Source organism: Octopus bimaculoides, chromosome 13, assembly GCF_046866305.1.
Source record: "Octopus bimaculoides isolate indiv1 chromosome 13, ASM4686630v1, whole genome shotgun sequence".
Classification (NCBI taxonomy): domain Eukaryota; kingdom Metazoa; phylum Mollusca; class Cephalopoda; order Octopoda; family Octopodidae; genus Octopus; species Octopus bimaculoides.
The window spans coordinates 28,826,941-28,839,425 of record NC_142940.1 but is presented as its reverse complement, the minus strand read 5'-3'; the positions used below and the strand labels follow the sequence as shown (position 1 = coordinate 28,839,425).

At 37.8% G+C, this 12,485-nt stretch overlaps 1 protein-coding gene across 6 annotated transcripts in view; it reads left to right on the top strand.

The window, feature by feature from the left end:
- Positions 1–12,485, top strand: part of LOC106870161 (coiled-coil domain-containing protein 169) — a 310,407-nt gene that overhangs the window by 207,270 nt on the left and 90,652 nt on the right. The gene's annotated exons all lie outside the window — the stretch shown is intronic.

Below are 12,485 nucleotides of genomic sequence, written 5' to 3'. Positions count from 1 at the left end.
AAGAACACAAAGTCAATATTCAAATAGAACATTGAATGGAGACGTGTAGATTTGTACTGCATCCAAGAAGTATGGCGGAGAGGAAGTTCTGCTAAGTTCCTGACAGGCAATGAACATAGGTATAAGATTTTCTGTGTAGGGAACACTGATGGCGTTGGAGGCATGGGTATACTCCTTGTGCAGAAATGGATTGATAAGGTAATCGAGGTAGTCGGAGTCTGTCATAGAATACTTAAGCTTAGACTAGTGCTGCAACATGGATAAGCAGCCATTATCTTGGCCTATGCCCCTCAGCCAGGGTTACTTGATGAACAGAAAGACCAATTTTATTACACCTTCTTGCAGACTACCTTGTTGAAGAATGACAGGGAACTTCTCTTTGTGGCTGGTGACTTCAATGGGCATGGTGGACAACATCCAAGAAGCTTCCATGGTGTACATGATGGCAAAGGATTTGGTTCCTGCATTGAGGAGGGAACCAGGCTGCTGCAGTTCTGTGATGCAAATGATCTCACAATCTATAATACTCACTTCAGGAAACTTGCCAGTCACCTGTTCACCTTCCAGTCTGGTGGGCACACTAATCAGATTGACTACATTCTCCCCAGGAAACAGGCAAGATGGCTACTTATAAATGTTAAAACATTCTAAGGTGAAGCATGCACCCCACAAAATAGGTTAGCTGTTAGTGACTTCAGGATCAGGGCTAAATGGTTGCCCAGAAGATGACAAGCATGGAAAAAAAAGGTCTGGAAGCTTAAGGATCCTCTGAATGGACAATGATTTAGAGACGTATTACTTGAAGCTTTTGATGAAAAAGAGGAGGATATAGCATCACATAATGTGGAGGACAACTGGAGGTTCCTATGGGACAACCTGTTGAGGGATACTGACCAGATCTGTGGCTGGTGTAAAGTCCCCTCTCGACCTAAGGTAACGTGGTGTTGGAACAATCTAGTTGACAGGACCATTAGGGAAAAGAAACACGCATGGAAGGACTGGAAGTGTGGTGGTAGCAGGGAACTGTATTAGATCACCAGAAGGGAAGCTAGGAGACAGGTTTACTTAGCCGGAGGGGAAGCAGATAAAAAGAAATTTGCCAATGTTCTGCGTTATGAAGACCAGAGACATGAAGTGCTTCGTATTCTAAGACAATGTGTGAGAGAGGAATCGTGATGTCATAGGAGAGAAATGTGTCCACATGGATAATGGGTTACCTGCATTTAATGAGGCTGCTGAGATAGAGACTATGAAAGGTTGCTAAATGAAGAGAATGAATGAGAGAAAGAGAGTCTGCCAAATGTCGACCCAACAGAGGGACCATCTATCCAAATTGACAATACCTTGGTAGATAAAGCAATTAAGCGTATGAAGACGGGGAAAGTCCTCGGCCCATCAGGAATCACTGCTGATATGCTAAAACTATCTGGCAGTGTAGGCTTAAATTATCTGGTCATCTGTATAGTCAACCAGGTGATACATGAAGGAGTCATACCCAATGACTGATGTAGCAGCACCATGGTCAACTTCTATAAAGGTAAAGGTGATGTGTTAAATAAGAATAATTACAAAGGTATCAAGTTATTGGATCAGGTGATGAAAGTCACAGAGAGGGTCATAGCCCAACCAATTAGGGAATGAGTTAGGGAGTTGAGTTAGTGATGCACTTTGGGTTTATGCCAGGAAGAAGCACCACTGATGCTATATTTCTTCTAAGACAGCTACAGGAGAAATTCCTAGCCATAAAAGAACCTCTGTACTTGGCTTTCATTGACATGGAAAAAGCCTTTGACAGGGGCCTTCGATCCCTTATCTGGTGGTCAATGTGGAAACTAGGGATAGATGAGTGCTTTGTGAGAGCTGTAAAAGCCATGTACAGGGATGCTGTCAGTAAGCTGAGGGTTGAGGAGTATAGTGAAGAATTCTGGGTAGAAGTAGAGGTTCACCAAGGATCACTCCTCAGCCCCCTCTTATTTATCACAGTCCTCCAGGCAATAACAGAGGAATTCAAGACAGGCTGCCCCTGGGAGCTCCTCTATGCTGATGACCTTGCTCTCATAGCTAAGTCACTATCAGAACTAGTGGAGAAGTTTCAGATGTGGAAGCAAGGTTTAGAATTGAAGGGCCTTAGAATTAATCTAGCAAAAACCAAAGTCTTAATAAGTAGGAACACAGACAAATCACAAATCCCTTCAGGTAGATGGCCCTGCTCGATCAGTAGAAAAGGCGTAGGTAGAAACTCCATAAGATGTACCCAGTGTAAGCTATGAACACATAAGTGCAGCTATGTCAAAGAAGGTTAACTAGGAAGATAGTTTTTGTGTGTGGCAAATGCACAGTGGCAATAAACACTGAAAATGTGCAGAAAATAGATTCCATCACATGCCAGGAGGAAACACTAGAAGTAGTTGACAGCTTCTGTTACCTAAGTGACCAAGTCAGTGGCAGTGGCGGAACATGGGCTGTGATGGCTGAGGACATGTGTAGACTTGAAAGAAATGAAGCTAGTATGCTCTGCTGGATGTATAATGTCAGTGTGCATACACAACAGAGTGTAAGCACCCTGAGAGAAAAATTGGATATAAGAAGCATCAGATGTGGTGTGCAAGAAAGACAACTACTATGGTATGGTCATGTGTTACATATGGTTGAGGACAGCTGTGAAGAAGTGCCACAACCTAACAGTGGAGGGAATCTGTGGAAGAGATAGACCCAGGAAGACATGGGATAAGGTGGTAAAGCAGAGGCAATGACAAGTGACAGAGAACTGTAGTGGCGTGTGTGGCCGCCATTTGGCTGCCATCTTCGTAAGTGCCATTGTGCATGTGCAAGGGATTTGCCGCCAGCTGAAGTATCCGAGCACACATGCGCAATGCAACAGGTGGAGAAAAAAGCAATAGCATTCCTTCTCTTATTCATCCAGCCGGCGTCGTAACAAGATGTTCTTTCAAACTCTCCGACAACTCGGCACCGACATGTGGTCGAAGCTTCCTTTGGTATTATAGTGGCATGCCTGTTCACCCAGGAACGAAACGGCTCTACACCAACCAGGAATAAATTATTGATCTGTTGTTACCGTTATCCCTCGTGTTGTTGTATTTCTGAATTTAATAAATAAATATAAGAACTGGGGAGAGATGGCCGAGCCATCATATCTCATCCAACTCTTATAGAACTTTGGAGATATGCTGTGCTTGAGAAGACTCGGCAAGCCAAGTGAGATCATAGCTGTGGCCGATGCCAGTGTCACATAATTGGCCCATTTAAAAGTACCCTTCAATCATTGGGCAATATGTGCTTGAGAAAACCTGTTGAGTCAAGTGATATCGTAGTCATGGCTGATACCAGTGCCGCCTGTGCCAGTGGCACGTAAAAGTCAATTAGAATGTAGGTGTAATGGAGATATTGTACATAAATGGGTACATTCTGGAAAGGGGCTGCAATGGGAGATGGCAAAGAGGAAGTGTACTGTTGAAATGTTGCAGAAAGCAAAGGGTTGACATTGGATTGCCAGTGTGGCTGTTGAATAAAGAAACATAAACTGAGCCTATGCAGTCTCATGAAAGTATGTAGTAATGAACTGCATCAAAAGATAAGGTGTAATTAGCTTACTGCGTGGTTGGTGGGAGTAAAGGGAGAATATGCTTTGATACTGAATTCCATGCAGGAAACTGCTTTGTTGATGCAGTCTTCAGGTTTGTTGGTATTATGCCAAAATGGTATCCATCTTCACCAAGCAGTGAGACTGAACCTGGAACCATGTGGTTAGGAAGCAAGCTTCTTACCACACAGCCACTCTTGTACCTATTATATATATGTATATATAAGAACTGGAGGTTCCTACGGGACAACCTGTTGAGGGCTACTGACCAGATCTATGGATAGTGCAAAGTCCCCTCTAGACCTAAGGTAATGTGGTGGTAGAACAATGTAGTTGACAGGGCCATTAGGGAAAGGAAACAGTGCGGTGGTAGCAGAGAAATGTATCAGATCACCTGAGGGGAAGCTAGGAGATAGGTTTACTTAGCCCTAAGGGAAGCAGATAAGAAATAATTTACCAATGTTCTGCATCATGAGGACCAGAGACTTGAAGTGCTTCATATTGTAAGACAGTGTGTGAGAAAGAGAATGGTGATGTCATAAGAGAGAAATGTGTCTATGTGGATACTGGCTCACTTGCATTTAATGAGGCTGCAAAGAGAGAGGTTTGGAGACGCCACTATGAAAGGTTGCTAAATGAAGAGAATGAAAGAGAGAGAGTCTACCAAATGTCGACCCAACACAGGGACCAGCTATCTGAATTGACAGTACCTTGGTAGATAAAACAAATTAAGGGTATGGAGACAAGGAAAGTCCCCAACCCATCAGGAATCACTGCTGGGATGCTTAAAGTATCTGGCTTAAACTATTTGGTCATTCATATAGTCAACCAGGTGATACATGAAGGAGTCATACCCAATGACTGGTGTAGCAGCACTATAGTCAACTGCTATAAAGGTAAAGGTGACACATTAGATCGGAATAATTACAGAGGTATCAAATTGTTGGATCAGGTGATGAAAGTCACAGAGAGGGTTATAGCCCAACCAATTAGGGAGAGAGCTAGTTTAGACAAGATGCATTTTGGGTTTGTGTTTGGGAGAAGCATCACTGATGTTTTATTTCTGCTAAGACGGCTGCTGGAGAAATTCCTAGCCAAAGATAAACCTCTGTACTTGGCCTTCATTGACATGGAGAAAGCCTTTGACAGGATCCCCGATCCCTTATCTGGTGGTCAGTGCGGAAGCTAGGGATAAATGAGTGGTTGGTGAGAGCTGTACAAGCCATGTACAAGGATGCTGTCAGTAAGTTGATGGTTGGCAACAAGTATAGTGAAGAATTCCAGGTAGGATTAGGGATTCACCAAGGATCAGTCCTCAGCCCCTTCTTATTCATCATAGTCCTCCAGGCATTAACAGAGGAATTCAAGACAGGCTGCCCCTGGGAGCTCCTCTATGCTGATAATCTTGCTCTAATAGATGAGTCACTATCAGAACTAGAGGAGAAGTTTCAGGTGTGGAAGCAAGGTTTAGAATTGAAGGGCCTTAGATTAATTCAGTCTAGCAAAAATCAAAGTCTTAGTATGTAGGAATGCAGATAAATCACAAATCCCTTCAGGTAGATGGCCCTCCTTGATCTGTGTAGAAAAGGTGTAGATAGAAACTCCATAAGATGTACCCAGTGTAAGCTATGAACACATAAGAAGTGCAGCTATGTCAAAGGAAGGTTACCTGGGAAGATAGATTTTGTGTGTGGCAAATGCACAAGGGCAATAAACACTGAAAATGTGCAGAAAATAGATTCCATCACATGCTAGGGGGAAAATCTAGAAGTTGTTGATAGCTTCAGTTACCTAGGTGACCAAGTCAACGATGGGGCTGGATCCTGTAAGAGCGTAGCTTCTAGAATAAGAATTGCCTGGGCAAAGTTCAGAGAGCTCCTACCTCTGCTGGTAACAGAGGGCCTCTCGCTCAGGGTGAAATGTGGACTGTATGACGCATGTGTGCAAGCAGCCATGCTACATAGCAGTGAAACATGGGCTATGATTGCTGAGGACATGTGTAGGCTTGAAAAAAATGATGCTAGTATGCTCTGCTGGATGTGTAATGTCAGTGTGCTTACATGACAGAGTGTAAGCACCCTGAGAGAAAAGTTGGACATAAGAAGCATCAGATGTGGTGTGCAAGAGAGACGACTATATTAAGCCTTCTTTCCCCATTACGAGACCCTGTTCTTTTCTCTTCTTTTATTTTATGTATTTGTCTTCACTCTGATGAAGCTCCATGTACCAGTATGATAAATATTATTCTCAGAATTTTCTTTGGCTGCACTGATAGACATTAGAAGCAGAAACAGCTGTTAGAAATGCTAAAGTTTTGTATTTAAAAGATAATAATCGACGGTAGTCAATTTGTTTGTTGATCAAAACTTTTCTCCATTTTCTGCTTAATTTAAATTTGATTCCTGATAAACTCTTGTTTATTTTGTTATTGCCTGTATCCTATGAGCATAGTATGCTTGCATATACATGCCCAGGGTTAATATAAGCAATTTATACTGGTAGTAAAAACGGATATTTCTATCCCTTAGATGGTTATTCCAACCGCTAACTCTACTAACCTTATATATATATATATATATATATATATATATATATATATATACACACACACATAGACCCATAAACAATCATACATGTACATATACTCTTTTACTCTTTTACTTGTTTCAGTCATTTGACTGTGGCCATGCTGGAGCACCGTCTTTAGTCGCGCAAATCGATCCCATGACTTATTCTTTGTAAGCCTAATACTTATTCTATCGGTCTCTTTTGCCGAACTGCTAAGTTACGGGGACGTAAACACACCAGCATAGGATGTCAAGTGATGTTGGGCGGACAAACACAGACACACAAACATATACACACCCACATACATATATATGTATATACATACATACGACAGGCTTCTTTCAGTTTGCGTCTACCAAATCCACTCACAAGGCCTGAGGCTATAGTAGAGACACTTGCCCAAGTTGCCACTAGTGGGACTGAACCCAGAACCATGTGGTTGGTAAGCAAGCTACTTACCACACAGCCACTCCTGCGCTGATATATATATAAATATATATACACATACATAGGCAAGATCATATACAAACATGTATGTATATATATATGTATATATATATGTATATATATATGTATATATATATATATATATATATATATATATATATATATATATATATATATATATATATATACACGTTATATTATTGAAATCAATTTATACAGACATACATATATACATGTATAGATACAGATACATATACATGTATGTATGCGTTAATACCTACATATGTTCACAGATGCACAAGTACAAGCATAAGGATGTATATACATATATATATAACATTATTTAACATGGATTTTTCTCTCGGCTGATGAGATAGTTTTATATCTGTATTGATTTGAAAGATTGTTTATGTTAATGCAGACAGTAATGAAATATAATAAAGTATTTTTGCATGTTTTAAGTTATGAAACAAGTGTTGTGATATACGCATTTTCCAATGGTTAATTAAATTTCATCATACTATTTCTCTCGTCATTTATAACTCAATATATATATAGATATACATGTGCATGCCAATATATCTATTAATATAGTTTTTATGGATATATCCATATGTGTGTACATACATATATATGCGTGTACATACATATATATGTGTGTGTATGCACAATCCCAAACACACACACACACACATATAAGAGGGATAGATTAATAGAGAGGCAGAGAGACAGATAAACAGATTAGTATAATGTATGTAGATTGAGACAAAGGCACAGCAATGTTATCATGATCATGATCATGATGATCATCATCATTCAACATCCACTTTCCATGCTGGCATGGGTTAAACTGTTTGACTGGAACTGGTAAGCCAGAGAGCTGCACCAGGTTCAAGTCTGAATTTGGTTTGGTTTCTACAGCTGTATGCCCTTCCTAACACTAACCTACATGTCACCTACATGGGTGCTTTTATGTGTCACTGGCATGGATGTTGTTATGTGTCACCAGCACCAGCCACAGCTACAATTTCACTTGGCTTGACAAGTCTTCTCAAGCACAGAAAATTGCAAAAAAAGACAAAATAATCAGTAGGAAAGAAGATGATACTGAACTTTGTTTTTCTTACCTTGCCTTCTGACTGGTTGGATAAAAATAAAAGTAGAACGGAATTTTCCATTTTTGAATACTAACTTAGTGTGAGTGGTCTTTACACATCAGATGCTTTAATAAAAGAAAAATATGTAAAAAAAAACCTCTGATTAAAGCAATTCCTGTATTTGGTATTTTGAGCAACAAGTTGCAGTTTTTGTGACCACAGTTACACTGCAATCAATGCAATTAACATCTCTTTCTCTTTCATTTTCTTTCAAGTCACGTTTATTCAAACCATGTTGGACTTGATATTTTAACATCAGAAAATTTTTTCTTACAACTGCATATAGCTCAATCAAATTAGACATATTCTTTTTAAATATAGTATACTGGTCATAATATATAATATATTTAAACCAGAGACACTTTACTAACCCTATCTATTTGGAGGTTTTCAAATTTTTTTCAGGAGCTTATCTTCATACATCTTAACATGTCAGTGCCATTTTGATATATATATATATATATATCAGTAACTTAATTTAACTTAATTAATTTGATTTAGCTTAATTCAATTTAATTTAATTTACTCCATATTTATCAACATCTTCAATATGCACAGATAAGTTAAAATGGGTCTTTTATCCTTTTAACCTTATCTACATATGTTGTTGCTCCATGTGTGTTAACTTAATTTGATTTAGTTTGATCTAATTTAATCTAACTTGATTTGATTTAACTTAATTCAATTTAATTCAATTTTATGCTTTGCTCTGTATGTATCAACATCTTCATTAACGCTTGAACCTCCTCGTTAATACTATTTAAATTTAAATCTAATTTAATTTATGTTTGCTCTGTATCTCCTTCACTTGCTACAATGTTTGCTTATCTGCGATGTGTCTGCCCTTTCCTGCGCTATCAGTTATACTGCCCCACCTCCTATACCACCCCATCACCTATACCAGAAATCTCTCCTCTGTACCGAAACCTCTCATTGCAACCCTTCTTTGCTCCCCACTCACTGCTCAGTAATGTCACTCACATTGCTGCAACACACACATACACTGTAGCTTGCTACTCCATCCAAAAGAAAACAAAACTAAACATGACCATGTTGTACTCAGTTTTATTGCTTAGTTAATTAGTCACTAACTATACATAAATTAATTTCCTTTATCCTATTTGTCAACCAAACTTAATGAATTAACTACCCTTATCCTATTTGCATTAACATTGCTTTGTACTAATACTGGTATACAACAGCCACCACCAATGGTGGTGATAATAATTAACTAGTTAACTTATATATATATTTACTGGTATCTGTACTAACACGGCTGTATTAATGCTGGGATAGCACCTACATCCAGTGGAAGTAGCAAGGGTGACAGAAATAATGGTGAATTAAATGCGAGGACAACTGCTATGACATATTTGTTGGCAAATGCTCATTACAACCTTTTTTCAGATACCAATAGCTGCAGTTACTCCTCCTCGTGTCACCTCCTGCTTCCCCTTACATTTCCTCAGTGTCAGTACTGTCAATGTAGGCACATTGAAAGGTAGGTCTTGTGAGATTGTTGAGATGTTTGAAAGGAGATGTGTTGATGTGTGCTGCATGGATAAATATGGTGAGTGAAGTAGTCAGAGTATGTAACAGGGTATTTAAGCTTAGACCAGTTTTGCAGAATAGCACAGCAACAAACATCCCCCTACCGGATCTGCCAAATGAACAAAAGGAATACTTTTATGACACTCTACTTTTTTGCAGGCCACTTTGAAGATAAATGACAGTGACCTTATCTTTATGGCTGGTGATTTCAAAGGACATGTTGGGCAGCACCCTGGTGTCTTCCATGGGGTGCATGGGAACCATGGAATTGGTTCCTGAAATGAGGAGGGCACAAGGCTGCTGGAGTTCTGTCATGCAAATGACCTAATGATCTGCAACACCAACTTCAGAAAGCCAGCCAGTCACCTGATAACCCATAAAGCCAGTAACCATGCTAATCAGATTTACTACATACTCACCAGAAAGTGGTATTCATGGTTGCTCCTCTATGCTGATGACCTTGTTTTTTTATACCAAATCACTACCAGAATTAGAGAAATTTCAGGTGTGGAAACATGGTCTAGAACAAAGGTTCCCAAACTTTTTTTTACCTGTGGACCACTTTGATTCCTATTTTACTCCTGTGGACCCCACCATCACCACCATATCCATTCGATGTTTAAAAAATTTAATTGTATTTTTATAATTAAATATCATTAGGACATGTATAAAAATTGTTAAAACATTTTGTGTACTATAGACCTATAACCAATTTCTTAACAACTAACTAAAATCTATAGAAAATGAATGTTCACAAAATGAGTCATAAATATACAAGTATATATTTATTAAAATACGATAGTACTTTAGTGTTAATTCATATAATGCAAGTCTGGTGGTTGGTGTTGCTCTGCTAGTTTTACAATATTCTACTCCAAAGTTGTCAATGATAATTGAAGATCACCTTTTCTTACAAAGTCGATTTGATTACAAGCTTTACAATAAGTTAGTGACATGGCTGAAACCAGATTCAACAAGATAAGATAAAGAAAAAGCAGAAAAGTACAACTGCACTTCCACACCAGAATAGTGGATACTTTGTAGCAGTGTCATTTTTTTTCCATACATTACGTTCTCCATCTTTAAATCTTGCCTGAAATATTTCATCATCGTGCAATCCAATGAGATTCTCCTGCAAACAGATATCTATGTCAGCAACATTAACTTCAAAAAGAAATGTCACCCAATGCAGTATACTTAACTTCAGCAAGTCATTAAACTGAGCTTGCATATCATCATGCAAGTTTTTCAAATGTTCAGTATACAATACAAGGTCATCATCATGCAGATTATTGTTAATTGATTCCAAACTAGGAAATTGTAAGAATACACAGCATACAATATTTATTTTCTAGAGCTGTACTTTCCCTCAAAAAGCAGTAATAGCTCCTTTACAGGATAGGAGATCAGAGTTTTCTCCTTGAAGTGGTTTGTTAATCAAATTAATTTTATCAAATATATGATAAAAATCAGATATATCACATTTAGCTGTAACCATTTGTTGGCTGAGATTGTTGTTAGCCAGAAATGAGACAATAGTGTAGCAAAGTGCAAAAAAAAAAAAAATGACACAGACAATTTACCTTTTGATAACCATCTCATCTCTGTGTGAATTACAAAGTGTTCAAATTCTTAATTTTGATTACAGAGTTCATGAAATATGCGGTCTTGTAAATAATATTACAATATTAAGGGCATCGTGCAGATGTGCACTTAACTGTTTTGCAAGTAAGTGTTGCTGGTGTTATCACACAGTGTATACAAAATACAGCATTTATTAAATATGTAATAAGACCCCTGTATCTGCCAATCATGGACGGAATACTGTCATTAGCACAAACTACTATATTTCTGAGGGGAATATTATGTTTCTCGAAATAATTTACATCTGGCAAAAAGCATTTCCTCTCTGAATTCATTACCAGCCAAAAAACGATCATATGCTTGTAAAATAGCTATACTATCACTCAGGGTAGATCCATCAGGCTGAAGAGGAAATTTCTGGACTTATAATTTGGCTACTAGTTGCTTTTCTACATCTTAGCAATTTCATCAATGTACTTTGATACTGATGAGTTACTTAAAGGAATCTTACAAATAATTTCATTAGCATTTTGTTTCATAAATGATGAAATTATGACAGATACCACTGGCAAAATTACAGTTTTACCAATATTATGGAGTTTCCTAAACTTGGCTATAATTTTAAAAATTTCATAGGATGCCAGTCAACCATTATTATGTTTACATAATTGATTACTAAATAACTGATTCACCATTTTTCTTGCTTGAAATTTATTGTGTTGTTTTCTAGAATATTCTTCTGGATTGTTTTACTTGTCTTTGAGCATGGTTTCTAAATGGAACACTGTCTGCATTTCTTCTTAGACAAAAGAGTAGAATTTTAGTTTAAGCACGCCAAATAACTCTTCGTAACTTTTTTATTTTTCAGAAGTTTCAGGAAATTTTTGTGAATATTTTTGCAATAAGCATATGAATTCCAGTGCATAGAACACAAATTCGCAAAACTTTTCTGAAAATTCCAAAAAATAAAAGCCACAATCACCTGTTTGTTGTATTGTTTTTTTAATTGGCGTTTAAAATGTGGACAGTCCAAATATTAATACATGCCTGCGACAAAGAAATGCAGAAGGTATCAGGTGATCGTGAGATGTGCTAAAAATAACAGCTAAATCACCCTTAAATCACACAATTGGTTAATGTTTACCAGTACACCAGCATGACAAAAATTCGACCTTTTTTTTTTTTGAAATTTTTTCAGCACATTCCTGTTTTCAATGACGGAGATTCTGAATATGCCAAAACCCATGCTTTCAAAATTTTCAGTTCCCATCTCTCCACCCCAAATTTTTAAATTTTAACTTTTTTCCGAATTTTTTTTTTTTTTTTTCAATCTACGTGGAAAAATATGGAGATTAAGAATATGGGAAAAAATTAATTTCAAATTTTCTATGAGGAAACTCCAAAATTGATTCACACACCCCTTGCCACCCATCCCACTGTCTAAAAGTGAAAATGAACAGCTTGTATGTTTGTGTGTGCACGTGGAAATGAACAGAGAAAATATACCGAAATATGTTTTACATACCTGTCATATATGTTGGTTTTGCTTTTTCACTTTAAAGGCAAACAGTCCTGAT